Source organism: Benincasa hispida, chromosome 11, assembly GCF_009727055.1.
Source record: "Benincasa hispida cultivar B227 chromosome 11, ASM972705v1, whole genome shotgun sequence".
Lineage (NCBI taxonomy): Eukaryota > Viridiplantae > Streptophyta > Magnoliopsida > Cucurbitales > Cucurbitaceae > Benincasa > Benincasa hispida.
The window spans coordinates 69,422,942-69,433,920 of record NC_052359.1 but is presented as its reverse complement, the minus strand read 5'-3'; the positions used below and the strand labels follow the sequence as shown (position 1 = coordinate 69,433,920).

The 10,979-nt window shown below is 33.8% G+C and overlaps 1 long non-coding RNA gene across 1 annotated transcript; it reads left to right on the top strand.

Moving 5' to 3' along the window:
• The first annotated feature begins 3,344 nt into the window (after positions 1-3,344).
• LOC120091615 lies at positions 3,345-6,549 on the top strand. Its single transcript, XR_005485753.1, has 3 exons — positions 3,345-3,872; positions 4,478-4,625; positions 5,822-6,549. It is a non-coding gene; the product is annotated as an uncharacterized LOC120091615 (long non-coding RNA).
• Positions 6,550-10,979: the final 4,430 nt, after the last annotated feature.

Here is a 10,979-nt window from a genome sequence, read left to right as displayed (position 1 = left end):
GCTTTCAATTTTGTGTCTAATATAGGCTTTTCATCTATTCAACATCTTCTAACGTTTACAAGCCTATTGGACACAAAATTTAAAGTTAAATTTTCTATTAGACACAAAATTTAGTTTTATGTCTAGTAGATTCTTTAAACTTTTTTAAAATATTAAATGCGTTAAGTACCAAATTGGAGGTTTAAAGATTTATTTTATCTTTTTTAGATTAATATAGGCCTTTCATTTATTCAACATCTTCGAAATGTTAAATCATGCATGCTTAGGCTCCAAATAACCAACATCATATGACATGTTCGTTATAAAATTACTCTTAACAATTTAAGAGAATTGTAAAACAAATATATTCTGCAAAATTGACGAGATATTGAATATTAATGGGCATGATTTGTACAAAAAAATTTCAGAGAAGATTTTAATGGGCATGATTTTAATGGACATGATTTGTACAACGATTTCAGAGAATTACCAAAGGCGAATACAATATTGAAACACATTTTAATGGGCATGATTTGTACAACAATTTCAGAGAATTAACAAAAGCAAGTACAATATTGAAACACATTTTAATGGGCATTTCACATATGATTTAAATAAATATACAAGATAAAATATAATGAGAAAATTACTGGCGAGGAGACGACGGCAGCGGCGGGCAGTTGATTGCAGCTGCTGACCGAAGGGAGGAGCGGCGGCGGCAGACGAAAAATGGGGGGAAAATGGGAGAAAAATGGGAAAGGGAGGGAAAGGAGTTGGTGGAAAAACACTTTTTATATTATAAAGGGAGAAATGGGAGAAATATGGGATGGGGAAAATGGAAGAAAAATTAGATGGGAAAAATGGAGAAAATGGGAGGTAAAGTGTAAAAGGATGGGAAAATGGGGAGAGAGAGGGAAAAAATTTGAGAGGGAGAGGAAGAAAATGGGGGCGGCGCCAGTTGGGAGGGGGGGGGGGGGGGGGGGGGGGGAGGGAGATTGGGGTTAGGGTTTTATGAAAATGGGGGAAAAAATTGGGGAGTGGGGAAGAAGAAGGGGTCTGGTTTAAACCAAACCCCTCTCCCGACGTCGCTCGACGGGAGTCGGAAGATCCGTCGGGAGTTTCCCGGGAACTCTGACGAGTCTTTATGGCATTGGGAGTTCAACATGAACTCCCGACGGGCATTTACTCTCCGATACTCTATTTAGGCGTCGGGAGAACTCCTTTTTCTTGTAGTGCGATCGCTTGTTCAAAGTAAACGGTCGTGTTGTATCTGTAGTGCAACAGACCGAGCTAAACGATGAGCTAAACGATTGCATAGCTTTTGCTAGACGATCGCTTAGCTTTATCTAAATGATTAGGCATCGACCTATAGATAGGTCTTCGTCATCTCCCACTTGCCCAGTCGCGTACACGATCGGTGTTTTCCTCCTTCGTCTGCCTCATACCAAGTCCGAACAGAGCCCACCCTCTAGATTCTCATACCAAGAATACAGGGGTAAGCCTGTTGGTGGTGTCAGACTCAACTCGATACCGTCGAGATTTTCTGAAGGTCGTTCGTACTGTTGGTAAGGAGTTTGTGGCCGAGGTGATCGTTGAGGACTAGCGCGAAGTGTTCGTACTGTGTTGCGGTCGTGTAGATTGAGCATTCGAGGTTACTGTTGTTTGAGCGGTCGTGCACAAAGGAGCGTGGAGATGCATCTGCCATTGTTCGTACAGTTTTCCCTTTGTGCATTTGTAGTGTTTTTCATGTTGTAATTTCTGTATTAATTGTATAACCGCTTGTTTGAAGTCGATTGTAAATGTATTGTTCATTCATGATTGTGATTTGGAATAATCTTGTTTCTGCTGCTCATGAAAATCTCGAATCCGATTTCTTTCACACTTAAGGCATGATCCACTTGTATATCACATATACATGCTTAAGTTGACATAAGATAACCAAGGAGCTTTGTTTATTTAATATGAATAAATGCCAAAATTAAATAACACTTATTTTATTCATTAAACAATGTATATCTTTACAAAACAACGAGACTCCGGGAGAATTAGGACACCAATCCCAACAGTCCTCTCCCTCAACATTTGAGTTTTTTCCAATAACCCTCAGTACGCTAAGTATGGAAGAAGGACAAACTTTACATGTCCATCCAAATGTCCATGACCAGTATATGATACACTTTATAGAGGAAAGTCAACCATCAAGTGTAAGAGGGCGTGGCAATCATGGACACTATGTGACTCAACATGATCGATCTAAGCATAATAGAAGATCTTCTTCCAGTCGTGAATAAAGAACATTGTACATATGATTAAATTTATTAATGAAATTCAATTACGAAAATGCACTTGCAGTCTACAACATATCCTAAAGAACCTTGAATATTATTTACAATAGTTGAAAGTTAATATCTATGTTTTTGCATAAATTTCTAACAACTTTAAACAAAACAATAATATGAAATTAAAAATTAATATTGAGTATATCAAATCAATCATAGAAATTTCTTAATCTCAAAATAACATTATTGTTTATATTGTTAAAAAAACTAGTAATACTACTATCAAAAAAAAAAAAAATGAGAGTAGTGAGATAGTTGATTTTAGGTAACAATGATTTAGAATTAAACAAATGAGATATTATTAACTGTAAAAAAATAGTAACGAAAGAGTTGAGTTTTGGGTTGTTAAAAGAATGATAAAAATAAAAGCAAAAATATTTTATTATTTTATTAATTAAAAAGTTGGATTTCAGATTATTTTATTATTATTTTTTTTAGGAATGCGTCTTCAGATTATTTTATTATTATTTTTTTTAGGAATGCGTCTCTTGAAGAGATGCAATCGCCAATATTTTGTCCGCATTCGGATGGGGACAAAAAAAGAACCCCTTCCACCTAAATAACTTCAAAATACTCCATTTTTCCTAATTAAATTTCAAAAGCACCCCCAAATCTAAATAACCCCAGATTTGGTCCGTATTTGGATTGATCATCACATCGACCTAGTAGGCTTATGATGGATATATGTAAATGTATAGGTTTTCATGTGGGCAATTGCAAGAATGACAAAAAGTTACTATAAAATGGTAAATTTAGCAACAATTTTTTTGAAATTTACAAATATAGTGAAAAAAAGTACTAGATTTGATTTACGTTTTTTATTATTCCATTTTTACCCTTTTTAGTGCATCATCTGCATAACAATAGTATATATATTTGATATACTTTATGTTTGGTCTATTAATTAGTTTATATATTTTATATGTGGTGTATCAATCAACTGATTTATTTTCACTACAAGAAATTTGAGTTTTTATGTCGGTTGAAAAACTAAATATGGATGTACAATGTCGGTTTCTTAACAAAAAAAAAAAAAAAAAGAAAAGAAAAAATGGGTCTTTAATATTGGTTTTAAACTGACATTGTAGGTGTGGGTTTAGACGATCTATGTTCCTGTTCATCAGATTTGTCGTGGGTTTAGATCTGTTCGTTCCCCATGTGTTTCGTCACTCTAGCTCCCCGTGCATTCCACCGTTTGCTCCACCACTCAAATCTGTTCTCGATCTGCCATTCTTCAAGGTCTATCAGCTCATTTCACACGCCATTCACCAGATCATGCCAAGGGTTCCGCCGAGCTCCATCGTTCTTCCAATTTCGACCACTGCTCAGATCTATCCACGATCTATTTGATCTTCGAAGAACAAAACCAGCTTCATCCTTTGCCTCAATAACAACAACAAGAAGAAACTCAATAATGTTTGAAGAATAAACCCTAACATCCATTTAATTTCTATACCAAAATGTCGTGGCAAACATATGTTAATGATCATTTGATGTGCAACATTGATGGCCAAGGCCAGCTCGGATGGTCTTCAAGGACACAGAGAATGGGAGGTTTGCATTTCAATTTTAGTGTTTTCTTCTTCAGTTTCGTCTTTCGATTCTATAAAAAAAAATTTGTTTGAACTCAACTATATGCATTTTAATCATACAATTCTTTTATTTGTTGGTTGAGAGAGGAAGGCTCAGTGAGGAGAGAAACTAAAGAAAACATTTGCCTCTAGTGCTCATCTTTTTCTTTCTTCTCTCAAATCCTAAACATGATCAACATAGGGATTTTTAGATAATTTAAAAATTAACTGTGTAAAATGATAGGCACATAAAGAGGCGTTAGAGGGCATTCTATATCATTTAACTTTATCTTTATTACTTTAATGTCATTTGATTTGAAGAAAATATCATTGAAAAAATCAAGAATGGAGGATTTGGTGGCAGACACTTAGAGATAGTCCAAAGATAAGAATGGAAACGACTGGTCAGTTGGGAAATTAATTAAAGTAATGAATAGTAACTCAACTCTTGATTTTTCAAAAGGGTCTATAAATTTGGGATCAAATGATTGATTTTAATATATTTTATTGTAAAAGAAGATATTTTAGTAATGAATATGTAGAATGGATAGGTATTTAATAGCTGAAATCTCCATGAATGTATTGCAGGCTGAGGTTAGCTTTCTCGGAGAGCTTTTACCATCCCAATCTTGTTAAACTTATTGGATACTGTATTGAAGATTATCAAAGGCTTCTTGTATATGAATTTATTACGCGCGATAGTCTTGAAAACCATCTTTCTTGGAGGCACCATATGGTATTCAGAAAACATTATCTCTAATAATATTGTTTTCTCTCTATCCTATGGACGTAGCTAACACACCGTTAGTGAACTACGTATATTAGTGTGTCGATTCTTTTACATTCTTTTATGTTTTTTGATTGATGTGAAGATGTTGCCTGGACATTTTTATTGGAACAACAACAATGTTTTTCTACTTTACCTACATTATTATTTTTTTTTTTTTGAGAAATTACAAAATAGACTTTTATCTTCATTTCATTGTTCTTTTTTCCTGTTCACTCCTCTTTAGTGTGGATTTTTGTACAAATGGCAGTTGAGAGCTATCACAATCTCATCAAATATATACCTTTCGAGAGAAGATTGCGGAATTTAACCCCCCTTTCCAACTCTGTCACCATCATTATGTTTTTTCCCCTCTTTTTTCTGTTCTCTCTTCTTGTGATTAGATTAAGAAGTGAACCCACAGAAACTAAGATACATGACATGAGAGGGTAAGGGAAGGTAATTGTGTATTTTACATAAAGAGGTCAGTAAGTCAAGTTGTGCAGTGATGAAATGCAATTAGGATTAATCTTGTGGTGTTGCATTTATTTCTGGTTTTTAGTTGTTATTTTGTTAATAGTTGCTTACTCGTGATTTTGTTAGGGACGACCTTCAAATTGAGTGATTTTAGAGGGAAAAAAAACTTTACTAAGCACTTATATTGAAAATGCTTAGTGATATATCTATTTAATATTTAATTTTATGTTATAAGAATTATTAAAACACTCTTCTGATACTTTATCAAAACACACGTTTGAGTGCCCTTTACTTTTTCTAACAGCACTAATAAATCACTTCTGAAAGTAGTCTATAAATAATGGATTATCTATGGTATTCTTACTGCATTTTGAATAAACAATAAAGAGTCAAAGACTGTTGTTGCACATGTTAAATATATGTAGAGATTATTTATTTAAATGCTAGATTGGATCGTGTAGGCATGTTTGATGACCACAGTACTATATTACGTTTATAAATTATAGCAATAGTAAGAACCAACACTACTAGAATCAATGAAATATCAATAGCAATACTTAGAACCAACACTACTAGAATCTGGAATGGATTTAAGAACGTTCATTCCTCATGTTCATCGTTAGAAGCAGACAACAAATGTCATTTTTCTTAGCTTGCTATCTTCTTGTTTCTTTTTCTTGTGCTTGCAGTGGCAGCCTAGGTACCATTGCTAACCTCTATTTTTTAGAGTTGGAGCTGGGGTTCCTTCTTTTGTGGGTAAGGTTCTTTAATATGTCCTTGTATATTCTTTCATTTCTTTTACTTAATACAAATTTTTTAAAAATTTATGTTGTAAATCATTTAGGTGGTTGCTTTGCTGTGTCTTTGTATATTCTTTCATTTTTTTAATCATTTATGGCGGTTGCTTTGCTTTGTTTCCCAAAAACCATGATGAGATAGATCTTGAGTTCTTAGAGAAAACTCGAGACAGATTTGAGGGTTCTGACCAATATTTATGGGAATGAAGTACACAACATTTTCGGTAAGTTTTATGTTTTAAACTTTGTCTATAAAATCAATTAAGGCACTGCATATTACTTTACAAACCTTGGAAAATCCCTTATTTGTAGTTTGAAACTAATTAGGAGTATTCAAGTTAATTTCTAAGACAATTTTGAATTCTATCATCATTCTTAAGATTCTAGTTTAAATTTTATGATATACTGCAATAATTTTAACTGAAAAGAGAAAGAATGAGGGAACAAATTCTATCAATATTTGAATTCTCCTTTAAAATTTAGCTCTTATGACATTTATGTTGATTTTGTGGTTCGTTCTGTTTAGAAGAGTAAGATTTTGAAGTTCTTGGGATTTATATTGAACCCTCTCTCATAAATCATGGAAGCTACAACTATAATGGCTATTACCCTAGCTAATAGAGGAGTGAGTTTTTTTTTTTTTTTTTTTTTTTTTTTTTTTTTTTTTTTTTGTCTCTTATCAAAGAAAAAAATCAACCTTTGTTCTATTCATTTATAATAAGTACAAAAATATTTATGCTAACTTATGTTTCTCACTTCCCTTTTCCATGAAGATGAAATTTTACAATATATCAGTTAATGAAAACATCACGTTGAATAATCTAAATTTTTGTATTGATGTTTAATTTTTAACTGCAGTTTTCTATAAGCTAAGGCATGTTTTTTTTTTTGTCTCAAGTAAAACTCTAGATTGGTAGAATTTTGTTGGTATGATGAGATTCAATTGTACGATTATTTTAGTTTTTTTCTTGTTTTTCTATGTATTTATATGGCCCTCCAAAGTAGACAACCAACTCTCTGATCTTTATGCTTTTGAATTTTATATATATACTAGTCAACGTAACTTGTTGATAGATTACTTGATTGTATAACTTCTCACTCTTTTTGTTGTGTATTAGTTAATTTTTGTATTTGCTTAAAGTTGAGTTGTATATATAATGGCAATTAAGATTTTATTTTGTGCATATACAAATAAAAGAAAAATATTATTGATTTGCATGTAGGTAAGCAAAAAAAAAAAAAAAAAAAAAGTGTATATGTACTTTTATTTTTTCAATAACAAAACCATGATTGACATTTAATAACAGACAGTTATTGATAAAAAGTAGGTGAAAACCAACATTAAAGATGATGTTCAACCGACATTGAAGATAGTATTCAATATCGGTTGAAAACTAATATTGAAGGTAATTGACATTGAAATCTTGGACATCTATAATGTTGGTTTTAAACCGACATTAAAGACAACCGACATTGAAGACTTTTTATAACATGATCTTCAATGTCGGTTTTCAATCGACATTGTATCCTTATAATATCAGTTTTAAACTGACATTAAGGCCCAATTTTGTAGTAGTATTTATATTTAGTATATGTATTAGTTATATAATTCATATGCCAAATTTACCAATCAATAAGTGCTCATGGCCTTCTTATAATTCATGGACGTAATTTGAATCTTTATTCCTTTGTTCTAGAGTATTAATTTTCTAGTATGTCTGAAGGAATCGAATTTCTTTGCAGAAGCGTGTGATTGTTTTGCCTCAATTTTATTATAGGGATTAAATTATAAAATTTAAGAAAAAACAGTAAATTAAGCATGCTTCTATGTGAGATTGATAAGGGACAATAGCAAATAAACTTTTGAAGAAAAATATTCAATGTCTTCTCCCGATCTTCTAAAAAATATAGCACGTACCAAAACCCTGGAGACCACAAAAAAGTCTTCTATGTTATTCTCTTAGACAAGGATAGATTTGGGATCCTTTTGGATGGGAAATGAATAGATTAGGAGAGGCTCAGTTTATTCTTGGGATTAAGATCTTTAGGGATCAAACAAACAAATTACTAGCACTGTCTCAAGCATCGTACATTGACAAGATGTTGATCAAGTACTCGATGCAGGACTCCAAGATGGGCCTATTGCCTTTTTGGCATGGAGTTACATTGTCTAAGGAACAGTGTCCGAAGACACCTCAAGAGGTCGAAAAAATGAGACGGGTCCTTTATGCATCTGTTGTAGGCAGTTTGATGTACGCGATGTTATGGGGATAGTCAATAGATATCAGTCTAATCTAGTACAGGGTCACTAGACAGGCTTCAAGAACATCCTCAAGTATCTTTGGAGAACGAGGGACTACATGCTTGTGTATGATTGTATGAATTTGATCCTTATAGGATATACGAATTATGATTTTTATACTGGTAAGGATTCTAGGAAATCCACCTCTGGATCATTGTTCACTTTTAACGGAGGGGTTGTAGTATGACGAAGTGCCAAGTAGGGGTGCATCCCTGACTTCACCATGGAGGTCGAGTATGTAATGGCTTGTAAAGCTGCTAAGGAGGCCATTTGGCTCAGAAAGTTTATGACTGATTTGGAAATGTTCTAGACATGTCTAGGCCTATCACCCTTTATTGTGATAATAATGGTACTTTGGTGAATTCCTTTGAGCCTCGGAGTCATAAATGCGACAAACACATTAAGTTGAAATACCATCTCATCTGAGAGATTGTGCATCGAGGGGACGTGATTATCACGAAGATAGCTTCAGAGCACAACGTTGTTGATCTGTTTATGAAGGCCCTCGTGACTATAGTGTTTGAAGGTCACCTGTAGAGTATGGGTCTATGGGACAGACCACGGTTGGACGAGGGCAAGTGGGAGTTCTTGTACTAGGCGTTTGTGCCCTAGTTTATTATTTTGTGTACTTGTAATTAGATTATCTTGTACATCCCACTAGCTTTAGGACAAGTGGGAGATTGTTGGGGTTGATGTCCTAAATCTCGTAGAGTTCTGTAGTTTGTAAACACTAGTATGAACAAACATTTTGTGATTTATAATATATGATAATTTATTCACTTCAGTCTATGAAATATGTGATATTTTAGTTGCATTAACCATAAACCAATAAACTAAGATCCATGGTTATCGTTGTAACTTAAGCATGTATGTGGAGACATATAAGTGGATCGTGCTTTAAGTGATAACCTAAATGATTTGTAGTATATGGATAAAGGAGGGATACCTTATCCTGGTGACACTACGAGTGTGGCCCATTTTGTAGGTGTTATTTGTAAAGTGCTACAAATGATCTGATCCTAATCATTTATGTATTAGACATGCAAGCGGGGATACTCTGTACAAAGGAGTTTGTATATGATCGGACCACGAATGTTTAGTCTCGTTATGCAACGCCATTCATAATTGAGATTTTCATTTCACTAGGATAACCATAGGTAACATGACCTTAATCCTGAGTGAGTTGTGAACATCTGCCTATGAGGGCGGTCCTTTGATTTGCATGGGTGAAAGTGGGCAGATCGCCAAGTTAACAAGCCTATCATTTTAGGGATTCGTCTGATTGGGGAACTAGGAACTCAGCTACACAATATGGAATTCACTCCTTCTCCAAAGCAGGGGTAAGTAGATAAATTGCTCCCTTAAAGGTTGATTTTGGGGCTTGAACAATTTGGTGCCACACCTCTTCTTGGCCCGAGAAGGGTTTAGTCATAGTAGGACTATGATCTATTGTTCATTAGAGGAATCAATCGTACTTAAGGAGTTAGATGTAACCATAGGGGCAAAATGGTATATTGGCCCAACTATACTTACGAGCAATTTGTGAAGGGTCATCGTACTATTGATCGGTTATATCCAATGGACACAGAAATATATCTGTAGTATGAAGAGTGTAGCTGTCAGTCTTTAGTGGAGTGCCCAACAGTTAACGAATGGTGGATATCGTGATTAAAGAGTTTAGATAGTTATTCACGTACCGTTGGAGCTTTAAGCTACATATCCATAAGGTCCCCTTAGTAGCTCAATGGATTTAAGTTGAGAATCAGTTTTTGGGTTAATTTGAAATGTTCAAATTAACAAGAGGGAATTTGATTATATATGATACAATTAAATTGATTCAATTATATATGATATAATTGATATGATATATTTGATACATTATTTGATTGGAGGAATTAATATAAATATGATTTATATTAAATGTTATATAAAGAAAAAAACTATGGGGTATATGTTTCATATGGTGCAATATTAAAACTATAGGTTCTAAATATAATATGATAAGTTAGTTATTGTATTTATTTATAATTTATTAATTATGTGATAATTGATAATTCTTTTTCTCAATAACCGACCTTAGTGAGTGGTTTTAAACGGTTTGTGGCAATTGTGGGATAAAGATGAAAAATAGTTTTTCTATTCATTCTACGCGCAACGAGTTATCAGATAATTAATCGAGAGACTAAATGATAGAATCGAGTTCACTATACGATAGTACTCGTTTACTACACCATCGAATGGCGAGTCTATGTGATAGACTTCCGTTTGCCATACGATCCTTCTGTCCAATACTAGATCGTCTCCTCCTCCTCCATTCCTCCTTCCCTCAATCCAAAATCATACCGAGCCCACAACACTTGGATTCTCACACCGAGAATACCAAAATAATCTTGTGGTGGTGTCTATCTGTTCGAGGATCGAGTTTTACTCGCTGTGATCAAGGAATTTCCAGTTGCTCGTTGCATTCGTGCTGTTCGTTGCGTTCGTGACTGATCGAGGGAAATGCGTGAAGAAAGAGTTCTTCAAAGGTATTGTTTCCTCGATCCCTTGTATTTAATTTAAGAAGTATGCTGTAATTTATTTTTAATGCATAATCGTTTCTGTTTAATTGTAAATGTTTGAATTCTTTCACAATGGAGTTTGGAACGATCCGCTTCCGCCCACAGATGCTCTAGTTTTAGAGTTCCTTCACATAACTTATTCAGGATTGAGATGGAGTTACATGGTTATCGTTTAAAATATTAATCT